The 12,500-nt window shown below is 37.0% G+C and overlaps 1 long non-coding RNA gene across 1 annotated transcript in view; it reads right to left on the bottom strand.

The window, feature by feature from the left end:
- Positions 1-10,842, bottom strand: part of LOC118762012 — a 19,558-nt gene extending 8,716 nt beyond the window's left edge. The window contains exon 1 of the long non-coding RNA XR_004997793.1: positions 10,805-10,842. This is a non-coding gene — a long non-coding RNA (uncharacterized LOC118762012). The remainder of the gene's footprint in view (positions 1-10,804) is intronic.
- Between the last annotated feature and the right edge of the window lie 1,658 nt (positions 10,843-12,500).

The raw sequence follows: 12,500 nt of genomic DNA, 5'->3' as shown, positions 1-12,500 counted from the left end.
ACTGACATGATTAACTCCATTATAATAACCAAATGTTCGGAATAACAAAAGCTAAACGACCTTTTGAATATCTTTGAAAAGGAAGCTGTCATTACTTAAGGAGAAGCTATCCGTGTGGTCTGCTCTCGTTTGCTTTCTATTCAAATCTAATGACGTTCATTTATATTAAGAATTCAACCAAATATTGTCCAGCTTCTCTAATGTCTTTCAACATCAGTCTGATTGTTTCCTAAACAAACTATTTTCGGTGCTGAATTTTAAATACAATGAAGTTCCATCAGTATTGCTGTATGTTGTAATGGCACTCGATTCATTAATTATTTGGTAAATGAATGCAGTTGTGCAACAGAAACAGTAGAATGATAAGTTTATATTTTGCAATATCTATTGACCACATTATTCGTTCTGATTTCAAATCCTACAAGAGTACACATTAGTTTCATCTTTACAGTGTCAATAAAAAAATTCCAACCAAATACAGAGTTTATCGTGATGACTACATAACTATTTCTTTACTACCCACAAGGGGCTAAACTCAGAAAGGACAAACAAGGACAGACAAACGGATTAAGTCGATTATATCGACCCCAGTGCGTAACTGGTACTTATTTAATCAACCCCGAAAGGATGAAAGGCAAAGTCGACCTCGGCGGAATTTGAACTCAGAACGTAACGGCAGACGAAATACTGCTAAGCATCTCGCCCGGCGTTCTAACGATTCTGCCAGCTCGCTGTCCTGATGACTACATGCCTTTCATGAAAAATACTGAGAAGATGAAGGCACGCGGCCTAGTGTAAGTGTGTTCCACTCAGGATCAGGTGATCATGTTTTGATTCTCGGGTCGAGCGGTGCAGTTTGTTCTTGAGCAAAAAACTGCATTTCACATTGCTGCATTCTACTCAACTGTAAATGAGTAACCCTGCAACAAAATGGCGTCTTGTCCTGAAGGAATGTCGGTCACTTAAGCACTGTGGAAACCGGGTAGCCGGACCTATGAGTCCTAGGAGTCGAGGGGTAATGACCAGGAGTTTATGACGATGATGATGATGATGATGATAAAGAAGAAGTTGATGGTGATGATGAAGATGATGATGATGATGATGATGATGACGACGACGACGACGACGATGATGATGACGATGATGATGATGATGATGATAAAGAAGAAGATGATGATGACAACGACGACGACGATGATGATAATGAAGTAGATGATGATGATGATGATGATGATGATGACGACGACGACGACGACGATGATGATGATGAAGAAGAAGATGATGATGATGATGATGATGAAGAAGAAGAAGAAGAAGAAGAAGAAGATGATGATGATGATGATGATGATGATGATGATGATGATGATGATGATGATGATGATGATGATGATGATGACGACGACGACGACGACGACAAAGTAGCAAAACAGTCTTTAAAAAGCGATCAAACTGATTGATAGCATTTCGTTTTGTTTTGTTTTTTTTTTCCTTTTTTTTCTTTTTATCAGAAATCCAGCCACGAATCGATCTGATTAATTAATTAATGCTTTTCACAAAAGCTAAAACAAAAAAAACTCTTATGACATTGGACTTCCTGCACAGTTAGATAGACAAACCGTTCCTGATGACTTTGCATTATATGCACAAGAAGCCATTTTCATGGAAGACCACAATGGCGGGTTCCTTTTTTCCGTTGACTATGATGGCAACCTGGCAGAATCGTTAGCACGCAGAGCGAATTGCGGAGCAGCATTTCGTCCGTCTTTCCGTTTGGAGTTCAAATCCTCCCGAAATTGACTGCGTTTCATTTTTTCAGGATCTATAAAATAAGTTTCAGTCAAGCACTGGAGAGGATATAATCGACTTACCTCCTCCCCACAACATTGCTGGCCTTGTGCTAAAATTTGAAACCAATATTTGGGACATTATTCGCCATATTGATGGCAACGAGTTGGCTGAATCCTTAGTGCATCGAAGAAAATGCTTAGCAGCATTTCTTCTAGGATCTTTTTTGTGGCCTGTCTGCGGGTATTTCGGTCAGATTCTATTTGTCGTTTTGTTATAAACATCTTCACTTCCTCTGTCACAGTTCTCGAGAATGTGAAGTACCACAAATATAATGTGAGGTATCTTGTCGAACGATTTAACAGCTCTGCAAATCTACCCCAGGAGAATATGTCCATAACGGAATTCGAACTCAGAACATAAAGAGCCAAAACAAATACCGAATGGTATTTTGTCCAACGTTCTGACAGTCTGGGAAATCCAGTGCTCTCGATTACTGATTTATTTAATCGTCTCCGAAAGAGTGACTGTAGCTGAATTCGAACTCAGAACCTAAAGATCAAAACAAGTACGAAAACGCCTTTTATCCAATACTTCTACCAGTTCTGAATTTCCAATGCTCTCGGCTGCTATTTTATTTAACCGACACCGAGAGAAAGAAAAGATGGCCATAGTGTCATTCGACATCAAACCATAAAGACCAATAAGTCTGCATTATATTTATCTCATATATTACGTTCTTTCTGTTTCATATATTCCCCTTTTTATTATGCATTTGTCATATATTCGTGCGCGTATATATATATATATATATATATATATATATATATATATATATATGTGTGTGTGTGTGTGTGTGTGTGTGTGTGTGTACTGGTACATATATATATATATATATATCACATATGGTATAATTATAAACAGGGCAAAAAATGATAAATAGCCTTAATTGATTTTCAAACCTTATTGGGTTCTCAGCAGAGGCATCTACATCATTCTGACAGTCCCCAGAGCAAAAAGCAGCCAAACTGTTTATATACTCAACAAATGCAGCAGTAACTCTATAAAGGGTCCCTAATTTCCATACCGAAAGTGTTTAACACTCTATAAATACCAGGGGCCTGTCAACGGGGATCTTACTCCACACAGTGTCAAGGCATGATATAATATATATTTAAAATATGGTATAATTATAAACATAATTATGTATGTATGTATGTATGCATGTATCGTGACAATCCTTCGGTTACGACAACACGAGGGTTCCATTTAATCCGCTCAACGGAACAGCCTACTCGTGAAATTAACGTGCAAGTGACTGAGCACTCAACAGACACGTGTACCTTTAACGTAGTTCTCGGGGAGATTCAGCGTTACACAGAGTGTATCAAAGCCGGCACTTTGAAATACAGGTACAAGAGAAACAGGAAGAGTGAGAGAAAGTTGTGGTGAAACAGTACAGCAGGGTTCGCCACCACCCCTGCTGGAGCCTCGTGGTATTTTAGGAGTTTTCACTCAATAAACTCTCAAAACACCCGATCTGGGAATTGAAACCGCGAACCTACGATCGCGAGTCCGCTGCCCTAACTACTGAGCCATTGCGCCTACACAAAATAAAATATCAAAATAAGCAACAAGGATATACAGAGGTAATGCAGTATGATCGTTTCATGCAACTCCATTTAATTGAACAATGCAATCATTATATCAATTTAAAATGCAGAGCAACCTTCAGCTGCACAAAGACATAGAATTTAATTAAGTTAGAACAGATGGACACATTAGTATAATTATACCGAAAATCTCCAAGAAGTTAAGGAGATAGACAAAGAACATACTGTCTCACTCCAGCATAGAAGTTACTGATTTTTGAAGAAGATATACATTGTTACTGACTCTTTAATTTATAGACTAGTTTATCATATCCCTTTTATACCCAAGACTGAGAGAACAGAGGGCAGAATCTGTTAGTAGTGAGGCTGAGGGAGCAGACAGTCATCATAGTTGGTATATTCATAAAAATCAAGATTTATTAGTAGCAATATCATGAGGTTTGGTAAAGGAAAACTTAAAACAAAATGTTAGTTGACAATTAAGGGGGTCCCCTACTAGCAGACCGCTTATAATGAAACAGGGGAAGTCTTAGCATGTAGTACTATATTTAGATATTTTAAACAAAGTTGTTATATTGTATGCAGTTAAAGTTTTAAGGTTATTCAGAGGATTATTAAGAAGAATTATATTATAACAAAACGATAGAAATATATGACTACTTTTGAGTATATACCAAACTTTTACCTTAATAGAGGGAGGAAAAGAAATTATCTAGAAATAGTTTAATATCTATACATATTGTCCACTTAAATACTACTTGCAAAAGACTACGCGAGGTCATGTATGGGTAGGGGGGAGTGACTAAAATTGGTAACATTGCTGGAGGTTAGAGGACTTGATAGTGGAGGATCGGACGGCGAAGCCTTTCGTCCCGGCAATTAAGTTAGAGTTACTTCCATTTATTTTTCAATACAATGCAACAAGAGTTTTGGGGTTAAATGTAAAATATAAGGCCATCCAGTTATTTATATATTTACTTATGTAGCAGCCTTTTATCTGACCGCTTTATTGCCAGAGGGATAAGTGATAGAGACACAAAGTCTGGGATTCTATTATGGGGAGGGAGTGACGAATAATAGCCGTCATCCAATCAATAAATAGATAAATAAAGAAGTAAAGAGAATGCAATAAAAAATATATGAAAGCAAAAGGATAACAATAATAAGAGAAAGATCATAATAAAAATTTATAATAAAAAAAGGGGATATAATAAAAGAATATGGATAGTAATAAAAATGGAATTGGTAAGTAGTGACTTAGTAAATAATAGCATAGGAATTATAAAGATAATTAAAGAGTAGTCAGAAATAGCATAATCGAATGGAGAAAAGTCAAATAAAATAAGGTAATATGATAGGATCATGTACATTAGCAAGTAAAGGGGTGAAAAGGCAAAATAATAATGATGATAACGAAACAATTGTAGGAAGACAACATATAAGACCCAAAATATTCTAATATAAGAATATTAAAAAATGTATCAATGACTTAGTTGCGAGGGTTGGGCAAGCATTTATTTATATTTATAGCTTCAGTTAATAAAAGTACAAGATAAGGACTGAGGGCTATGATAAGACACCTACATATAATTCAATGTAGTGAAATATAATAGGAATAATATATAATAAGAGCACTCAGAGAGAGCAAACCTTCGCCCGGGCAACACCAATGTCCTCTCATCGATTAGCCAAAGATGATTTTTAAAATGAGAATATCTGAAATAAACTCGACTTCTCTCACAAACAAGAATATTAAATATGAACCCGACCGCACTCAAAAATTAAGTAAAAAAAAAAAACAAAAAGAAAAAAACAACAAAAAATAATCCAGAATCCTTGTCCTGTACCGGATCGATCCCAAAATCTAATCACTTCGTGCCAGTCCTGAAGCCAAACATCCCTGAAAGTATTATCCACCTCCATCCAGCGGTTCTTGAGATACCTTGTCCACGGAAAACCAACAAACACCACTGAAATAAAACCTCTCGTTCGCTAAGGCGGATGTAATAAAGGTATGGTATGATGTCAATAGGGTTAGGCAATAGTTATAAAAGGTATATTAAATTAATTAAAGGTATTGATGCAGCAGTAAAGGTATTGATGCAGGTGGTCCTAAGCTCTGCAGTAATTTTGGGAGCTGTACTGCACTGATGCAGCAGTAATATTTACAATTATGGTAATAATATAAATAATTGTATATCGTAAGTTGCAAAATTATATGGCAGCAATAATATACCTTCGATAAATTTAATATACCTTTTATAACTCTTGTATATCTATGGTAATTGGTCCTCAAACGCATCTATCATGTAATAGATTGCCTAACCCTATTGACATCATACCATACCTTTATTATATATTATAAGTGTTATATTTCACTACATTGAATTATATGTTGGTGTCTTATCATAGCCCTCAGTCCTTATCTTGTACTTTTATTAACTGAAGCTATAAATATAAATAAATGCTTGCCCAACCCTCGCAACTAAGTCATTGATACGGACCCGATTCCCTTTCTCATATATCTTGAACATTGCCTTACATACTCGGAAATTTAATGAATACTTTTATATTTTTATCATATTACTGTAGTAAGTAATACTGCTTTGAATTTACAACAAACTATGATTAACACGTGTCTTCATTGTCATATTTTTTTAAATACATTTTTTAATATTCTTATATTAGAATATTTTGGGTCTTATATGTTCTGTCTTTCTACAATTGTTTCGTTATCATCATTATTATTTTGCCTTTTCACCCCTTTACTTGCTAATGTACCTGATCCTATCATATTACCTTATTTTATTTTACTTTACTCCATTCGATTATGCTATTTCTGACTACTCTTTAATTATCTTTATAATTCCTATGCTATTATTTACTAAGTCACTATTTACCAATTCCATTTTTATTACTGTCCATATTCTTTTATTATATCCCCTTTTTTTATTATAAATTTTTATTATGATCTTTCTCTTATTATTGTTATCCTTTTTGCTTTCATATATTTTTTATTGCATTCTCTTTACTTCTTTATTTATCTATTTATTGATTGGATGACGGCTATTATTCGTCACTCCCTCCCCATAATAGAATCTCAGACTTTGTGTCTCTATCACTTATCCTTCTGGCAATAAAGTAGGCAGAGAAAAGCTGCTAAATAAGTAAATATATAAATAACTGGATGGCCTTATATTTTACATTTAACCCCAAAACTCTTGTTGCATTGTATTAAAAAATAAATGGAAGTAACTCTAACTTACTTGCCGGGACGAAAGGCTTCGCTGTCCGATCCCCCACTATCAAGTCCTCTAACCTCCAGCAATGCTATAAATTTTATGCACTCCCTCCTACCCATACATAGCATCGCGTACTCTTCTGCAATTATACTGCCTATCGGAACAAAGAAATTCGTTCTACGACCAGCAAGAATGAACTCTACCCTTAGACTGATACTGGCAACCCTTCAAATTCATGTTCTACTAGCAACTTCTCTTGTCTGGCTAAACATTTAGCAAGTTGGTCCATTCCAGTTCTCTACATACCTTTATGATCATTTGATTAAAATTACCTGATGATGGCAGATTTTACAAGATGTAATCGAAGTATTTATCAATAAAAATGCTGTTGAAACAGCCGTTGTGACATTTTCTAATTCCATTTCTGTTCTTATTTTAAAATTGAATGTCTGTGTGTGTGCATTTATATGCATGTATATATACGTGCGTGTATGTGTATCATATATGAATATGTGTGTGTGTATGTGTATATATATATATATAATATATATATATATACATATATATATATATATATTATATGAGTGTATATATATTTCATATCTATGAGTATATATATATTTCATATCTATTGCTTAACCATTTTCTCGCACTGTCTCTGATGAAGGGATATATAATATATCCCAGAAACAGCTGTAAGACCTCTTTATAAATGCTTTGAAATCTTTCGCAGCCTTGGATTTTTTTTTATCTCATTCTGTTAATTTTAATATACATGAGTATATATATATATATATATATATATATATATATATATATCTGTTATGTTGTGACACGTCTATCGAATAACAATAAGACTACAATATTTTGTCTCCACAAGAAACACCATAACAAATCGATCGTATTTATTAACAGATGGCTACACACATTCCACTCTTACAATAAACCATTTATTAGGTATAGAATAATGATTTCGTTACTGTATCTCTTATTGCACTCGTTAGTAGCTCAGTTAGAAACTTATAAAATTAATATTTCTAAATCTCACAAAGAGAGATATTCAGCAACAGTACTTTGGAGTAAAGATTATTTGCCAACATAGCATGGCAGTCCTGGTTTAGGGCGAATGTTGCTGTAATTTAGCCCCATGAGACATCGTCTCCAGTTGGCTATACGACACGATCTGTGTCCTTATATTTTTGAACAAGGGAATATAGCACCCCCGCCCACCTCAAAAAGTATCTTTGTGTCGCGAGTGGGGGTGCTCGATCCTCTTGTTTGAAAATATGACACAGATCGTGTCGCATAGCCAGCTGGAGACAATGTCTCCTGGGGCTAAATTACAGCAACATTCGTCCTAAACCAGGACAGCCATGTTATGTTGGCAAATAATCTTTACTCTAGTTAGAAACATTTGGCCATCGCAGAGCCTGAACGGACGCTTATAAGATAGTGGTTAACGACTTCATCCAATACCAATACATCATCATCATCATTATTATTATTATTATTATTATTATTATTATCATTATTATTATTATTATTATTATTATTATAATGATATAGGTGAGCGAGCTGGTGGAATCGTTACAACCCCAGGTAAAATGCTTAGCGGCATTTCGTCCATATTTACGTTCAGACTTCAAATTCGGTCTGAAGTCAACTTTGTCTTTCATCCTTTCGAGGTCGATAAATCAAGTACCAGTCGAGCACTAGGGTCGATATAATCGACTATTCCCCTTTCCCCAAAAATTTCAGGTCTCGTGCCAATTGAGGAAAAGACTATTATTACTGTTGTTGTTGTTGTTACTTTTGTTGTTGTTGTTGCTGCCATGCTGCTGCGGATTTAATCTCAGATGAGAAGCTGACGTTTTTATCGACTTACTATCGGTTCCAGCATTAATATATTGATGTATTGATTTCTTAATTGTATGTAATGACTTGAATTCCAGGAGACTTGCAGTGATCTGTGTCAGCGGAAGTCAAGGGAGGAACAACCAAATATATGTTATAGCAGATTACCATAGAGATAGGGAACGACAAGGGAGCCATGCCAGCCCTGTAGATCTATAGATTTCTCACTGAATCTGTGTAGGTGATTGGCTTGACCTTAGTTTATAACAGTGAGGGAACTTATACCAGTGTTTCTCTACTACGACTCCCAGTGCCTCATGCGGCCCTCAAACATCCTTCCAGCGTCCCTCGATGGTCTTTCCGCTATTAATATAAAAAAAATCTTTCTTCAATCGTCTTGCGTTTTATTTTGGTGCCGTTCTCTAAAAGAAACCAGATTTTCTATCTGACCCTTAAATTAAAAAGTTTTGGAACCACTGGTGTATGCACAACTTTTGATCGGCTAGAAATAGCAGCAAATTTCCCCCATTCACATATTCTCTGTACAGTTTTCTGAAATATCGTTTCAAATTTTGCTACACGGTCAGCAATCTTGGAGACAGTACTAAGGTCGATACAATCGGCGTCAATATTTAACTGGTCATTTTATTTTATCAACCTCGAAAGAATGAATGGTAAAGTTGACCTCGGTGGGATATGAACTCACAGAGGGTAAAACCGAAAGAAATGCCGTAATGTATCTTATCCGGCTTGCTGCTTTTCCGTATTTGAAGCATACGAAGAGTGAAAACACACAGTTAAGTTGGGAATGTAAATCTAGATACTGAAATCGACCAAATGGTCAAGGATAGAACGCTTTCGATCTTCATATCACTCGGGCAGAGGCGTCCTGGTGCCAGATAACGACAGAGTTTATTTTTATTGCGTCTAGATAAATCAAAGTTGGAGCCAACTTTAACAGATTTTAGAATCTGATGGAGAAGGTACAAATGTACAAGAATCGAGCTATATTCTTCCAATATTCCCTCTTTTTGCCAAAGTAGCATCCATTTTGTGTTTTGTTAGTTTAAGTAAAATTAAGCATAATACTGTGAATGTGCGTAGATTAACGATTATGTTATTCGGCTCACGACCTTATGGTCGTGGGTTATCTATCCTGCGGCGCGTCGTGTCCTTGAGTAGTGTCCAAAATGAGTAGTACCTGTATTTCAAGGGACCAGCCTTGTCACATTCTGTGTAACGCTAAATCTCCCTAAGAATTACGTTAAGGGTACGCGTGTCTGTGAAGTGCTCAGCCAGTTGCACGTTAATCTCACGAGCAGGCTATTCCGTTGATCGGATCAACTTGAACTTTCGTCGTGGTGACTGCTGGAGTGCCACTTAAGTAAAATGCTTGTTACGGGGCCAGATGGTAAGACTTTCGTGAACCGACTCTATATATATATCAACGATTGAGACTAAAACTGAACAAGGAAGCTTCTATGTAGTTATGGTCCAAAAATAGTGAAAGCACAAAGATGAGGTGAAGGAACAATAAACGGGGGTTGCTATAGCAACGGGAAATAAAGTATCTTCCTCAAAGACACAACGCACACCCGTGAATTGAACTCATGACCTTTCGATCGTGATCATAATACCCTAACCACCAAGCCACACGCTTTCAATGTTTGAAGCGCTGTAAAGACGCACGAAATGCCGCTAAGCAGTTGGTCCGGCACGCTAATCATTCTGTCAGCTCACAGCCTTAGACGTGAAGGAATTATTTAAAAAGCGTAAGAAATTCTAGTCCAATGTTCTGACAGGTTTGCATTCTTGGCACACTCTTCTACCACCTAATACGACAACCGTCCCAACAATCTTTTCCACAGTGATGGCCATCAATCGAATAACCTCAACCATTCGATTATCGCTTTCCATTTCTTTCTCTTCCCCCTCTCTCTCTCTCTCTCTTTCTCTATCACTCTCTCTCTCTCTCTCTCTCTCCCCATCTATTTATCTGTCTATTTATCTTTCTGTTTCATTCTTCTTCGCTTTAATAATTTGAATAATAAGAAAGCGTTGCTGATGCACTGATTAGACTTTCCTTGTCATTGAAGAATATCACTCGATAAGCATCCAACGGTAGCTGTTTCCATCACAAATATTATAGTTTTATGTGACCATTGTTATGACTTGTTACATGTTATAAACAGCAAGGCAGGCTCAACTGCGTTACAAGATGAAATAATGGTTTTATTGGCCGTAAGTTGAATGCAACACCATAATATTGTTCAAAGGTTTCCTACCGTAACAGCTTCTATACTCTTTTACTCTTTTACTCTTTTACTTGTTTCAGTCATTTGACTGCGGCCATGCTGGAGCACCGCCTTTAGTCGAGAAAATCGACCCCAGGACTTATTCTTTGTAAGCCCAGTACTTATTCTATCGGTCTCTTTTGCCGAACCGCTAAGTGACGGGGACGTAAACACACCAGCATCGGTTGTCAAGCAATGCTACGGGGACAAACACAGACACACAAACACATACACACGCATACATATATATATATACATATATACGACAGGCTTCTTTCAGTTTCCGTCTACCAAATCCACTCACAAGGCATTGGTCGGCCCGGGGCTATAGCAGAAGACACTTGCCCAAGATGCCACGCAGTGGGACTGAACCCGGAACCATGTGGTTGGTTAGCAAGCTACTTTATTTCAAAACATTTGCCATAAAGGCAGTACACAGATTAAGTTAGCTTTGCGGGCTGGACGAGGACATTAATGAAGTGAATGATAATGAAAGAAAGATGATAAGGATGGGAGAAGACAAAAAGCGCCCGCCGACTTTCGCTTCTCTAAAACATTGTTCTTTTTAAGGATAAACACAAAACGAGGTATTAAACCTCTTACAATTTTTCCAATTTTTGGATTTAGCAGTCCATTATTAATAAAAATAAATACAAAACGAGGTATTAAACCTCTTACAATTTTTCAATTTTTGGACTTAGCAGTCCATTACAAATAATAACAGTTCAATAATTACATATCGTCCGCGAAGTCGCTTGTGCCCGCGCCCTCCACCATCAACCACGCCTCCCTCAGAACGTAATCAAGTCCCGAGTCAGCGTCGCCCGGGACCAAGTTATAGTCTTCCTTGAGCTCCTTTAGCCCAAGCGTCACGTCGAACGTCACGACCTCCACAGCTACCTGCAGAGGCCATTCGGGGTCCTGTGTCTTCCAACTCCTTTTCAATTGCCGTCTTTTCGAATAGGGCGATGGTGTCGAGTGCCTTGGAGTAGGTTCTCAACACCACCGTCCTATCTTCACGGTCTTTTAACCACTTTTTAGGCGGTATGATCTCCCATTCCAAAAGTTTGTTATTTTTCATTGCCATGTTCTTTTTTTGTTTTTTTTTTTGTTTTTTTTGGTGTGCTCCGTAACGAAGCAGTTCGGCAAAAGAGAATGATAGAATGAGTACTAGGCTTATAAAAGAATATGTCCTGGAGTCGATTTGTTCGACTAAAGGTGGTGCTCCAGCATGACCACAGTCAAATGACTGAAACAAGTAAAAAGAGTAAAAAGAGAGTTGATTAATGAGAAATCTTTATTTTCTGCGTTTCAATCATTGGAATGCGTCCATTCTGCAGCACTGCCTGGAAGGGATTTAGTGGAACAAATCGACCCCATTACTTGCTTTCTTTTAAACCTGGTACTTATTTTATCAGTTTCTTTTAACGAGCCGCCTTGTTATGGAGACGTAAACAAACCGACATCATATGTGTGTGTGTGTGTGCGTGCGTGCGTGTGTGTGTGTGTGTACATATACACAATGGCTCCCACACAGTTTACCGTCACGAATTCTCTCAAAAGGCTTTGGTCGGTCCAGGGTTAGAGTAAAGGTAACTTGGCCAGGACTGAACTCGAAACCTCGTTGCAAAACGATTTTCTTAATCACACAGCGATGCCTGCGCTTACGTTTACTTCAAATTACTTCAAATTACTTCTACATAACTATCTAA

This window comes from Octopus sinensis, unplaced genomic scaffold (genome assembly GCF_006345805.1).
Source record: "Octopus sinensis unplaced genomic scaffold, ASM634580v1 Contig19246, whole genome shotgun sequence".
NCBI lineage: Eukaryota > Metazoa > Mollusca > Cephalopoda > Octopoda > Octopodidae > Octopus > Octopus sinensis.
Note: the sequence above shows the minus strand (reverse complement) of the source record. Positions and strands in the feature narration are given on the sequence as shown.